The sequence below is a fragment of the Pteropus medius genome, unplaced genomic scaffold (genome assembly GCF_902729225.1).
Source record: "Pteropus medius unplaced genomic scaffold, Ma_sr-lr_union100, whole genome shotgun sequence".
In the NCBI taxonomy this organism is placed as follows: Eukaryota; Metazoa; Chordata; class Mammalia; order Chiroptera; family Pteropodidae; genus Pteropus; species Pteropus medius.
This window is the reverse complement of record NW_024349797.1, coordinates 23106987-23120770: the sequence shown is the minus strand read 5'-3', so window position 1 is coordinate 23120770 and position 13784 is coordinate 23106987. Positions and strand designations below refer to the sequence as shown.

The 13784-nt window shown below is 43.8% G+C and overlaps 1 protein-coding gene across 8 annotated transcripts in view; it reads right to left on the bottom strand.

The window, feature by feature from the left end:
- TRAF3 (TNF receptor associated factor 3) overlaps positions 1-13784 on the bottom strand; it is an 86658-nt gene that overhangs the window by 39848 nt on the left and 33026 nt on the right. For 7 of the 8 annotated variants that reach the window (XM_039884287.1, XM_039884284.1, XM_039884282.1 and 4 more), the window contains one exon: positions 3180-3304. The exons of the other annotated variant lie outside the window; for it this stretch is intronic. The gene's annotated coding sequence lies outside the window, so the exon portion shown is untranslated. The remainder of the gene's footprint in view (positions 1-3179; positions 3305-13784) is intronic. 8 annotated transcript variants of the gene reach the window in all.

Genomic DNA, 13784 nt, shown 5'->3' with positions numbered 1-13784 from the left:
ACCATGGCCATGTTAAGCAGTGAATTACAATATTTAAATTGGCTTTTAGAATAAGCATGGGGTTTCAACTCGCTGGCTCTCGTCTCTGCTCCTTCTCCATCTCTCTAGGGATGCTCCCAGACACACTCTAGATCTGCCTCTCCTCCACACACTCATGCTGGGCTGTCGCGCCCCCTCCCTGGGCCACGCTCACCAGATCTGCATGAGGGAGCCTCAGCTCTGAGCGGCCACCCTCTGAGCTCCCGGGCCACTTCCCTCAGTCTGTCATATTGCACAGGTGTCTCGTATTCAATGCGGCCAACACAACATTTGTCACCTTTAGTGATTCCCATTCCTATCTGACCCATCTCCGCCTGCCCCAAAACAACTTCTCCCACTTCAGGGAGCGACACCGTCACCTAGCCAGCTGCCCAAGCAGAACTGACCTCGCCCCGATTCTGACATCCGGTCATTACTCAGGACCTGTCAAATTCATCACCTCCACTGCCCTGATACAGGTGCATGTTCTGTTGCCAGTGAGATGCTCGCAGATTTGTTTAACTCATCTTCAGTCTCTTCCAGCTAAAATAACCCATCTGAGCTTCTAGCCCACGCCTCTCATTTTACACAAAAGGAAGACCAGGCCCAGTCAAGCAATGTGCCTGCAAAGTCCCTGAATTATTGACAAACCTGCAAGTGGATAAAGAGCAAAACTGATGACATTGATGGACAGGAGAAACCTACTGATTAAAGCCAAAATACTTTTCAAATTAGTTTTTTCCCATAATATATTCAATATGTTGGAATAGTATGCAGCTGCAGGAGGGTCTCTATATACCGCGATGGCGTGAGCCTCCCCGTGTGTTGTTAAATGTGAAAAACGAGATGGAGAGAAGCTGGTACTGTATGTTTCCTAATAGGGCTGTGTTCTCTCCCTCTCCCTCTCCCTCTCACACACACACACACACAAATAGAAAGGTAAATCAAAAACTAAAGAAAGTGACCTATGGAGGAGGAAAGAAACAGGGAATGGAAGCTAGATTTCTAAAAATGTTTATTTTGACTTGGATCCATTAAAATGTTTTACAAACCTGTAACGCAAAATTTAAAAAGAAACTATTCCTTAAAATAAAACTAAAATAAATGAATCTAACAGTGTAACAAGCTGATGGCACACTGATGGACTGGATCAAGTGACTTTAAATCATAATAACTTGGTGGAACATCCCTAGGGATAAACTCCAAGGACAAAAAGAACGGCAGCAAATCTTAAACTGTTCTCAGCGATTGCACTATGGGTAAGACATCAGTGCTGCCACTCAAACCATCGCATGTATTCCATAGGTTAGAACAAGTAATGACGATGTTAAGAACCAAGGTTCTCAGCATGAGGAGAGATCCATACAAAACCAAAGTAAGAACTGTATGATCCTAAATTTGAAATAAAAACATCACTATGAACTCACGATGTAGTTTCACTTAAAAAGTATATTTCCTGGCTATCCACCAAAAAGGCCTGGAAATAATAACCAGCTGAGTAGCGACACATATCCCTAGTGCCAGGTTGTGGTCTCAAGATATTTGCTGCAAAAGGGGACTCGAGATGCTTAGAGAAATAGCCAATTCCAGGTTTGGTGTCAAAAAGTACAGAATGAATGTGAAACATCTCCCCAGAGGAGAAAGCCAAGGGAGGAAGACTAGGGGGTCATGCGGAAGGACGAAGGTGTCACTCGAGAGGCTCCGTTGGCCAAAAGGGGCAGTTTTAGTATGTGCAAGAGTCAAAACTGCAATGAATTAAAACATATCGCAGATGTTTAAATTCTTAAGTTTAAAATGATACTTAAAATAATCACCAGTTGCTGTAGAGCGGCTATGGAACCGTCTCACACTGAGAACGGCTGAAGAGAAAGAATCAGGCATCTATGCTGCCTCTCATTTGAACCGTCCCTTAGGATAACCAGTTAATAAGGGGAGGGTTCTCTCTACAGAAGATCACTTGATCAAGGCAGAAAACTGATAAAATTTGTAATGTCATCATTTTCATCGTCGAATGACTGAGTCCAGGCACGGAGCAGCACCGGCCGCCACGCGGCGAGTGGATGTGTGCTGTGCTTCCTGCGGGGCACGCAGCAGCACCCCTGCGACGCCTGTGCTAAAGGCCGAGCCCGACGGAGTCGAAGGGGTCGAAGGGGTCGAAGGGGAACAGAACCACAGAGCCGGACCGCTAGACCCGCCTACCGCTTCAGGGCAATACGGGGCGGGAGAACACAGTCAACAGAAACGGCAAAGTCAGAGGTTTGGAAACCTCTGACCATAGAAAAATCAGCCTGGATTTTCCAACAAAGAAAACGCAAGAAAAAAAAGGACAGGGAGGACCGATCACCTGATTAAGAGATTTAAGTGACATTTTAGCTAACTGTAATCATTTTGGACCCTGCTTCAAACAAACTAAAAAAAATTGAGACTACTGGGGAAAATTGAATGATATTGAGTGATTATGAATGAAATTTTAAATAGCAGTTTTCTTGATACTTATGAATTTATCAAAAATAGCAATGAATTAAATCTCACTTTGGATGCAAACATTTCAAACCCACTTTATATTCATTTTAATGTTCTAACATATTAAAAAGTTTTTAATTTCAAATATAAAATGCCACTCAATCACAAATTAGAGATTAAAACACAGGGTATTTTGTTTGTTTTCAAACTCCTAGAGAAAGACAGCTCAAGAGCAAACCATTCACGTTATGAAAAGGTGCTCTGCTAAAGGCAGCCCCCCACTCCCCCCACCCTGCACCCCTGGCCCTGGCCTGCTAATGGCGGTGGGCACCGTTCTAGGCAGGGAGCGCCACAGAGATTTCAGAGGTAGGCCCGACGAGGCACAGGGGCTTGCCACTACCCTTGGTTTCAAAGGCAGTAATCATTACTGGGCCATTACAAAAATAATGACATCCATTACTCTCAACATTTAATGCTGCTTTTAAGAAAATAAAAAATAAAAATGAGGTCACACACCAAAATACGGTGTCACATATACAGAAGATATTCAAATATATCTGTTACAGATGAAAATGCTAAAGCCCAAAATGACTAAGTTCAGGATGTTTTTGAATTTAATTATTTTACTTTTATGCAAAGTCAACAAATAATAGCAAAAGAAAGAAATCTATTCAAGTTAAAATTTTCTGAGGACATACCTGTGCGTCATATGCTGTAAGAAGATATAACTAAACTTGATCAAGGAGGAAGAGACTTCAATACGGAAAGAAGCAAAGCAGAGTCAACCTTATCCTTCTTCAAACAATGTAGTGGAGTCCCTGACCTAGGAAGTAAGAATAACACTTGGTCAATTCGCTTCTAAAAACAGAATTGCAAAAATGTAAGTTTTTTTAAATTTATTTTTTTATTTTTTGATATTGTGGATTTGTTTTTCAATTAGTTGACATTCAATATTTTTAATATTATATTCAGAAATATAGCATAGTGGTTAGTTATGTAACTTACAAAGAGGTCCCCCGATAGGTCTAGTGTCCACCTGGCACCACACTTGGTTATTATAATACTACTGACTACATTCCCTGTGCTGTGCTTTACATCCCGTTACTATTTTGTAACTACCAATCTGTACTTCTTAGTCCCTTCACCTTTTTCACACAGCCCCCCAACACCCCATCCATCTAGCAACCATCAATTTGTTCTCTGTATTTGTGAATGTTTCTATTTTGTTTATTTTGTTCTTTAGAGTTCACATATAAGTGAAATCATACGGTATTTGTCTATATCTGTCTGACTTATTTAACTCAGCATAATACCCTCCACATTCATGCTGTCGCAAATAGTAAGATTTCATTCTTTTTATGGCCAGGTAATATTTCATTGTATATATGAACCACATCTTCTTTATCCACTTTTCTTATGATGGGCACTTAGGTTGCTTCCATATATTGGCTATTGGAAATAGTCCTGCAGTGAACATAGGGGTGTATCTATCTTTTTGAAAATTAGTGTTTTGGCTTTGGATAAATATCCATAAGTGGAATTGCTAGGTCATAATGTAGTTTTATTTTTAATATTTTGAGGAACCTTCAAACTGTTTTCCACTGTGGCTGCACGAATTTGCAATCCCACCAACAGTGCACGAGGGTTCCCTTTTCTCCACATCCTCATCAACACTTGTTTTTTGATTTATTAATGATAGTCATTCTGACAAGTGTGAGGTGATATCTCATTGTGGTTATAATTTGCATTTCTCTGATGATTAGTTACAATGAGCATCTTTTCATATGTCTACTTGCCATCTGCATGTCCTCTTTGGAGAAATGCCTATTGAAGTCCTCTGCTCATTTTTTAAATGATTTTTTTTTGGTTTTGAGTTGTATGAGTTCCTTGTAAATTTTAGATATTAACCCCTTATCAGATGTTATCATAGCAAATGTCTTCTCTCCCATTCAGTAGGTTGTCTTTTTGTTTTGTTGATGGTTTCCTTTGCTATGCAAAAACTTTTTAGTTTGATGTAGTCCCATTAATTAATTTTTCTTTTATTTTCCTTGCTTGAAGAGATATATCAGAAAAAATATTACCAAGGGCAATGTCAGAGAGTTTACTGCCTATGTTTTCTTCTAGGAGTTTTATGGTTTTGAGTCTTACATTTAAGTCTTCCAGTTTTCCCAACACTGTTTATTGAATAGACTGTCTTTGCTCTACTATATATTCTTACCTCCTTTGGCATAATTTACCATGTAGGCGTGGGTTTATTTCTAGGCTCTCTATTCTGTTCCATTAATCTATGTGTTTTTATGCCAGTACCATACTGTTTTGATTACTATAAACTTGCAGCAACGTTTGGTATCAGGTAGCACGATACCTTCAACTTTGTTCTTTCTCCAGATTGTTATAGCTATTCAGGGTCTTTTGTGGTTCCACATAAATTTTAAGATTATTTGTTCTAGTTCTGTGAAAAAATGCCATTGGTATTTTGATGGGGTTGTATCGAATCTACAGATTGCTTTGGGTAGTATAGACATTTTAACAATGTTAATTCTTCATATTCATGAGCATGGTATATACTTCCATTTATCTGTACCTTCTTCAATCTCTTTCTTCAATGACATAATTTTAAGAACATAATTTCCTTCGTTAAATTTTTCCTAGGTATTTTATTTCTTGATGCATTTGTAAATGGGATTGTTTCCTTAATTATCTGATAGCTTATCAGTGTATAAAAATGAAACTGATTTCTGAATATTAATTTTGTACCCTGCTACTTTACTAAATTCACTTATCAGTTCTAACAGTTTTTTTTTTTTGGTGAAATCTTTAGGTTTCTCTATATGTAACATAATGTCATCTGCAAATAATGACAGTTTTATGTCTTCCTTTCCAATGTGGATGCCTTTTATTACTTTTTCTTGTCTGACTGCTGTGGCTAGGACTTCCAGTACTATGCTGAATAAAAGTAATGAAAGTGGACAGCCTTGTCTTGTTGCTGACCATAAGAAAAATGTTTTTAGCTTTTCCTCATTGAGTATGATGTTTGCTGTGGGTTTGTCTCATACAGCCTTTATTATGTTGAGGTATGTTCCCTCTATTCCCACTTCGCCGAGTCTTTATCATAAATGGATGCTAGATTGTGTCAAACGCTTTTTCTGCATCTATTGGTATGATTATATGATTTTTATCCTTCATTTTGTTTATGTGGTGTATCATATTACTTGGTTTGCAGACAGTGAATCACCCTTGAATCCCAGGAATAAACTCCACTTGATCATGGTGTATGATCTTTTTAATGTAGTGCTGAATTCAGTTTGTCAATATTTTGTTGAGGATTTTTGCATTTATGTTCATCAGGGATATTGGCCTAAAATTTTCTTTTTTTCTTTTAAATGTCTTCAATTGGTTTTAGAATCAGTGTTAATGGTGGCCTTGTAAAATGAGCTTGGGAGCCTTCCCCTTTCTTGAATTTTTTGGAATAGTCTAAGAAGGATGGATGTTAATTCTTCTTCGAACGTTTGGTAAAATTCACCTGTGAAGCCATCGGTCCAGGACTTTTGTTTTTTGGGAGTTTTTTGGTTACAGATTCAATTTTGTTAGTAGTAACTGGTCCGATCAGATTTTGTTTCTTCTTGATTCAGTCTTGAAAGAGTATATGTTTGTAAGAATGTATCCATTTCTTTTAGATTATCCAATTTGTTGGTATACAATTCATGGCATTTTCTTATAATTCTTCATATTTCTGTGGTGTCAGTTCATACTTTTCTTTCATTTCTGATTTTATTTATTTTGGTCCTATCTCTTTTTTTTCAAGAAGATTTCTTAGTTAAAAGTTTATCAGTTTTGTTTAGCTTTTTGAAAAATCAGTGCGTAGTTTCATTAATCTTTTGTATTTTTTTAAGGTCTATCTCATTAATTTCCATTCTGATCTTTATTTCCTTCTTCTACTCACTTTGGGCTTTGTTTGTTGTTCTTTCTCTAGTTCCTTTAGGTATAAGGTTAGGTTGAGATTTTTCTTGTTTCTTGAGGTAGGCCTGTATTGCTTTGAATTTCCCTCTTAGAGTTGCTTTTGATATGTCCCATAGGTTTTTTGGGGGCGGGGGTGGGGGNCCCCATGGCGCGGGGTGACAGTTTAAACTGTCCTTGAGTGAAGGAAACCATGTTTCAGAACTGTGACGCAAGGGTATGTTTAGTTTTGTTTCTGGCACTGGGGCGGGGTTCTGAAGTCTCACTCATCGGACATCACGAACGCACTTCCATTCCCACGGGACACTTACTTTCATCCTAAACTGTGAACTGTCGGACACTCTACCAATCGGTAGGGTCATCCTGAAAATTTAAACTACCTAGGGTAATAATGCTAGGCTCTCTCTGAATTTAATATTCTTCATGCTACGTAAGTGCCCTGGAGTAAATCTACCTCCTTATCAAATGTGACCCTGTTGCTAACACCGCTCGACCGACCGGCACGAACCTCCCTACACGGCGCCCTAGTGACCATGCTGTTCTAACTTACAGCTGCACAAAGCGTGAGATCTTTCCAGGTCACCCTGAAACGCACAGCTAATCAGCCTTCCACATGAACTCTATTCTGCAATGCTGGCTTTTGCTTAATACAGTTATGATTCACTGCAGTTTACTCGGTGAATTTAAAGAGATTTGTTATGCAACATCAAATCTCCTAGGTTTCCCCCAAAATTAATCAATATTTTGAACATAAAATGTTCTACTGTCAACACTTTTTACATGAATAAAGTGGCCACATTAATATAGTTTTCTACTGGAATAATATGAAAATAAATCCTATTTACGTGCTAGAGCAGTGCCAGTAACGACTCCAGGACAGACTCGGCAGCCGGGAGTGCCCAGAAGGGCCGGGCACGAGCACCATCCCCTACTGCGGCCCCCACTGTGCCTGGCGTCACAGCCTGCACACAGCCCCTGGCTCAGTCCCAGAGGGTCCACGGCAGCTGGGACCAATCCTCGGCTTGTCTGACCCGAGGGCCCACCTCTGTCCACTCTCGCAGGTGCCTGATAAATGTTTTCGAGTGACAGAAGTCATCCCCCATGGTACCTGTCATGAGGAAAATGAAAGAGAATGTCCTATAAATCAAAACATCAACAGTCCCGGGGCAGGTTTTACTAGTTTCTCAAAATGACCTCATTGTCCTCAAAAATCTCTATACTCAGAATTAGAAGGATCCGTTCAAATTTGCTAACCCTCGCTTCCTTGAAAAAGAACTTGGGGGAGGGGCAGAAGAGGAAGGACCCACTGAGGACACAAAAAGTCATCTTATCTTAGTCTTTTCCTACTCCTTGGAAGAGGGAGGAAACAGAAGTATTCAATAATATGAAAATAACAGTAAGTTAGTGACGGGAAGAAGATTTCTTGGTTGAATCAGAAAACACCTGAAAACAGCGACGGCTCTGTCAAGGCAGTGGTCGACGCGGCTCGTCCAGCGCCTCAGAGGGAGACCAGTGCCCACCGCGCGCCGATCCATTCTCCGTGCATTCACGAGCCGAGGCGGGGGCAGGCGCTGTGCAAGGAGCGGGCAGGAGAGGCGCCCCGCCCGAGAGGTCAGACCGGCTACAGGGCAGGGGCCGCAGCACGAGCCACTGTGTGCGCGCGGGCACGTGGGTGCCGCGAAAGCTACCCCAGCGACGCCCGCGGTGAACCTGCCACTGACACCCACTGAAGCGGGTGCAGGGAAAGCCTCCCTGAGATGTTTAAGCCATAATCTGAAGAATTAGTAGAAATTAATCACTTCTGTAATTTTCGGATTTTAAAATTACAAACATAGGTAAATGCAGTAAGAAAAATCAAGAGTTTAAAAAGTGGCTCAGTAACGAACATCAGTATGATATCTCATTTCATAGGTTATATAGGGAAAAACAATCCCATTATAATCCTAGGGTACTGAACTTTCTGCTGTACTTCTGCTTGGTGTTAATTAGGATATACATATATACACACTAATATATATCAAGCGCAAGGATATAAGCATATATATTAACGTATGCATATGTAAAATAAATATGATAAAGTATTATGTTGATAAATATTAACTGAATGGGTGGGTTGATGGCCAGAAGTTAGAAAACTATTTGTTAGAAAGAAACTTTCCTTCTCACGCTTTGCCACGTAAAAAACCAAACCTCTGCAGCTCACTTCCAGGTATAAATTACATTTTTCAAAAATATCTGTATTAAAGGTGATACAAGAGCTGTTTTCAACAACTCAGAATAGATGTCTTGCTCTAAATTAATACTATAATCAGAGTTTTCAGATGAGTAAATGGAACGTGGGAAACGCATTTTTTACAAGACTTGTAGTTGCAAGCTGCAGGAAAGCAGATGCCTCAAAATGGGTGGGGAAGCAGCCCAGCGCCATCAGATCTTTCCGCAGGCAGCACAGAGGGGAAGAACGCTCCAGGAGCTAGGGGTCCCAGTCAGGTCCCAGGCCAAGGCAGGCAGACTCCTGTGCTCTGGGCACCGAGGCCCAGGGAGGGCGGGGCAGGAGCCCATCGCCCTGGGCTCCCACCCTCTCCTCTATGCTCCAGGGCTGGGTTCCCGTGAAACGCAGGGCTGGGGCCAGGGACTGAACGGGGCCACTTCTCAAGGTTTTTAACATGTCACGATCTTCCCTCAATGGTCTAGAATATTAAAGAGGCAGTTCTGGTGTTGTGGAAAACTCACAACACCCTTTCTCTACAAAATGTTTCACCTCCATCAGCTGCACTGAGGGAGTTTCAATGGGCCAGTGGAATCACTCAGGAAACAGAAGTCACCTCGTTATATTGATGTCCGATGGCTGAGCACGAGTCGATAGGGAAGCTCGCAAAAGGGGAGTTTATTCCAATCCGAGAGTCTGAAGACCCTTGCATAATAGTCCTAACTAATGAATCTGCCTATGATTGTGCAACAGATGCAGGACTTACCTGTGTAAAAATGTATCACTTTTAATTGAATATCATCTTTTGGACAAGTCAAGATACTGTCCTCCTTCAGTTAATTTTTATTCTTCTAAGTCAAAGAACAATTTTGATGAGATTATACTGCTGAATTTAGTTTTAGTTTATCACATGCTTCTAACACCTGTGCCGGATTCACTTACCGTAAACCAGTGAACACCCCCCCATCTGGACTTGAATGGTGTGAACAGTCGAGGAAAGCGCTGGTTTTCCCCTTTGGGGTTTCGTGTCACCCACACTACCCGGGGAACGCTGCGCCACGCTGTGTGCTAAGGCACTTTAGAGACCTGATTAAGGTGGACTCTCAGGGCTTCTAGGTCACATGATTCCTCCTATCAAGATTAGTCAGTGTCCTCAGTATCTAAAAGCAGAACTCTTTCTCCACCTAAAAGGTTACTTCTAAGATTCTTGATTGGCTCTCCCTTGAGAAAGGCAATGTCACCCACTCTCGCCTACATGTAACAGGCCAAAGGGACACTTCTACACTGTGTTCCTGTCTTGTTCTCGCCGGTCTGGGTTTTCCCACACTCTACCACCTGCCTATCGAGCAACGGGATCCGGGTGCTACCGGACAGCCTACTGCCCTATTCCCTCTGTGTCATCTCTGCCCACCATCCCCAAATCTACGGCAGCTCTCACTTTCAGAGCTCCAAAGTTATTCAGCCATTTACTGGGTTCCCGTTACTTCTGAGCTGAGATCCAACAATGAGAAATGTGCTTCTTGCTCTCAAAGAGCCTTCGGAATGGGGGGCTGCTTGGGCTAAGTGCTGTGAGAATGGCCATTTAACTGCCCAGTATCCTGAACAGGAAACAGGCAGGACCAAAGACCCGCAGGTGGCACAGATGTCACTCAGGCCAGGAGAAGGCCAACCACAGCCCACTGTTCTGTAACCAGTTACACTGGGACACAGCCGCACTCACTGGTTACGTACCTTCTGCCATAGCGGAGATGCAGGACGGGCCCACAAAGCCCAAAGCACTTACTATCTGGCCCTTTATAGAAAAAGTGTGCTGACCCCTGGTCCAGGCTGTCAGCAACCCATTCCTCTTTGGACCATGTGGCTTCTGCCCACGATGTGAACTTCTGTGCATGCGTGCGTGTGTGGCAAGGGAATGCACACACCGTGGGGGTGCACACAGGAGCACGAGCACATGGACGTACGGTGGAGAACGCATAAGCACGTCATGCACTTGAATTTGCCTGCTGCCCTCTTGTGACAGGGAGACCTTCCTGTTTACAGCACGGTCTCTGTCCCTCAGCCCCCTCCACGAAAACACAGTCTAAAGCTCCCCTCTCATCGAAGACCCAACAAGAACTCCCATGCACGTGACAGGACTCCTCGAACCCAACTTTACCTGTCAGGTTATCACCTTCGCTCTTCAATTTGAATTCACGCACTCAACAAACATGGCCCGAGTGCCCACTACGTCCAAGACTCATGGCACCACGTTTAACACAATGTACAGTAACTGTGCTCTTTCATTTTTATTTGTCTGTTGGGTAAATTAGGTTAAGATCTGACGACTATTGAGGGTGATGAATGTTCCGGATGCACAACTGGAACATGCTAAAAACCACCGAACTGTACACTGTAGCAGGGTGGAGTTTATGACACGCAAATTCTCTTTTAGAAACTGTTAAAAATTCTTAAGGTTGATTATCCAAAAAGCCACTAATTTCTTACGCTTTTCGTTCATCTCTACATCTAATAAAACAACACATCTACTATTGGTGAATGAAAATGCTAAGGATTCCAGTGACTAGGCTTCACGACAGATTGGCCCTACATGCAGTGGCGTGAATCGCCACTGGTCACATTGACGGCTTCTGCGGGTTGGGACCTGGACAGAAGACAGTGCCTTCAGCACATCGCTGCTCCATGGTGTCTGGGGGCTCAGCCAGAACCTGAGGCAAGCGGAAAGCCAGGGTCACCCGACAGGCCACTCGCTCACATGCCGGGCGGCTGCTGACTGGGCTGCTCGAGGGCCTCGCCCTGTCTCTTCCCGCAGGAGCTGGCTGGCTCTCTTCACAGCACAGCGGCTTGTTTTCCCCAGAGCAAGGACCCTAAAAAAGAAGCCAGGCGAAAACTGGACCCTTACCAAGCCCTAGCTTGGAAGTCATTTGTAGCATCACTTGTGCCGTACAATGGGGTGAGGCGGGTCACAAACCTGACCCAGGTTCACAGGGAAGGGACAGAGATCCCTGGCTCCTGCTCAATGTGCCACTGTGAGAATTCACAGGATGGGAGATCTCACTGAGGCCACTTAGGAAAACGCAACGTCACCCTAAGTAAGTTCTACGATAAAACCTCCAAATTCCAGGTTCAATGGCATCTGGCTAAAAATCAGTTTGTCTTCTGAGTCCTGTGAGCTGAATCTCTTATTATCTGTAATAAGCTGTAACTTGGAAGCTGCACCTAATAATAGTACTACGTTGTTTTGCCTTAGAAGATACAGCATCGGGCCCTTATCTGACAGGTGACACAGGTTCACACCCCCACGCCTCCCGCCAGGGCAAGGCAGCCCTCGGCTTCCGTGGAAACACCGCAGACGGGCAGACGGCCTGGACGCTCTGGCGGCGGCTCTGTGCGCAGGGCACGGCTCTCTCATCGCCACTCCAGAGGGGCCGAGGGCGCGCTCTTCCCCGCCCTGGAAGCCTCCAGCACGCTGAGAACAAGTTCAATAAATGACAGAAGAAGGAAGGAAGGGAAGACAGGAATTTCCTAAATTACCAATGGGAGAGCTGTATTCCTGTTATTACAACAGGCGGCTTTGTGGTAACAGGAACGCAAAAATGATCAAGGAACACGACCCCTAGAAGACTCTAGATGTGGCCCTGACCTGCTCTGGGACCCTCACCCAGCGGCACAAGTTCTTTGGGCCTCAGTGTCCTCATCTGTAAAGGGACTGAATTAGATAAAGATTCTTGACTGAGGCCTGTAGGTGAGCCACAGAATATGCCCACTGGTGTGAGCCTGAGAGAACTCTGCCTTCGAGTTAAAGTTCAAACTGTATGCTCTGAATGTTTACTAACAAAGACACTGGACTCTGCATAAGCGGGAAATGTTCTCCAAACCTGGCTGGGCCCTTTCTTAGGACCTACTGCCTTAGTAGCCACCACCATCCCCAGGGCTGCCTCAGACCTCGGTCCCCAAGGCAGTCGGACTGTCTAGAGGCCTTCGACAAAATGTTAACAGATATTTCGGTCCCCTGCAGTTAAGATATCGCTATAGTTTAAGTGCACAAGGGGAGCTGGTTTGCAAAGAAACCATGCCACACACATTTCTAGCAAATAGTGCAATCCTTTGATAATGGAGACATAGGCCTTCGTTTGTTATTCTCACAAGCTGGCACTTGAACGTGGGTCTTTCTGACTTGGGCCTCCCCCTCTCAAACCACCCACCGTTATACCGGGAGCAGACAGCAGGGCTGCTTCCCCGGGGTCCTTACAGCCCCGGGGTGTGCTCCTGGCAAAGGGCCCTTCGCGAGGACAGGAAGCTCTGCCAGAACCACACAGCGCACGGCTGCCACGGTGCCCTGGCGATGTCGAGGACTGACTGCTGGCCCATCGTACCCCGCCCACAGACTGAGGCATTGGGTTCTTGTACACACAGGCTAGTTCCCCAACCGGAAGTGGAAACCACCTCTCGACCACAGTTTGTTGCCAGGAACCAAGAGACTAAGGCAGATCCTGTCACCAGAGAAAGAATGGTGCTGCGTGGACAAGTCTGGTAACCGAGGGGACAGGACGTGCCGCGCACGGGAAGCTGCATTTGCTCACACTAGTTGTGAATAGCGCTCTTGGCTGGAACACCTCACTTAACATGCCAGGAGGGTCAGAGCCATTCATAAGCTTTTCTCAATTCATGCAGTTGCCATGGCAACCCTGGCATTATGTTTCCCAGCATTGGACATGTATAAATTACCACCCCTAATTCATTTAATACAGTGTGGGGCCACCACTTACAGCAAAACGAATCTGAACTCTGACTCTCAGCCTCCCTCTGAGACAAACACAGAGGAGCAGCTGGAGGCAGGAGCCACTCACCTCAGACAGCGGCGCTGCACACACCCGAAAACACGTATCTGAAGGCAAATAAGAACTAAGGAAATCAGACTTCATCATCCACGGCCCCACGGTGGAGATTTTGTGAAACAAAACGTTCCATGCCAGACTAATGAAACTGTCATTGCCTAAGGTAAAGAAATAAACGTTGACATGCAAATCTCCATCTCTGGAACTCGACCATGGTTAGTAAGTCAAAGAAAAGGCAGATCTCTTTACAGAACATCTTCAATAATTTATTTAGAAGGCATGTGTCAACACTAAATAAAATAACT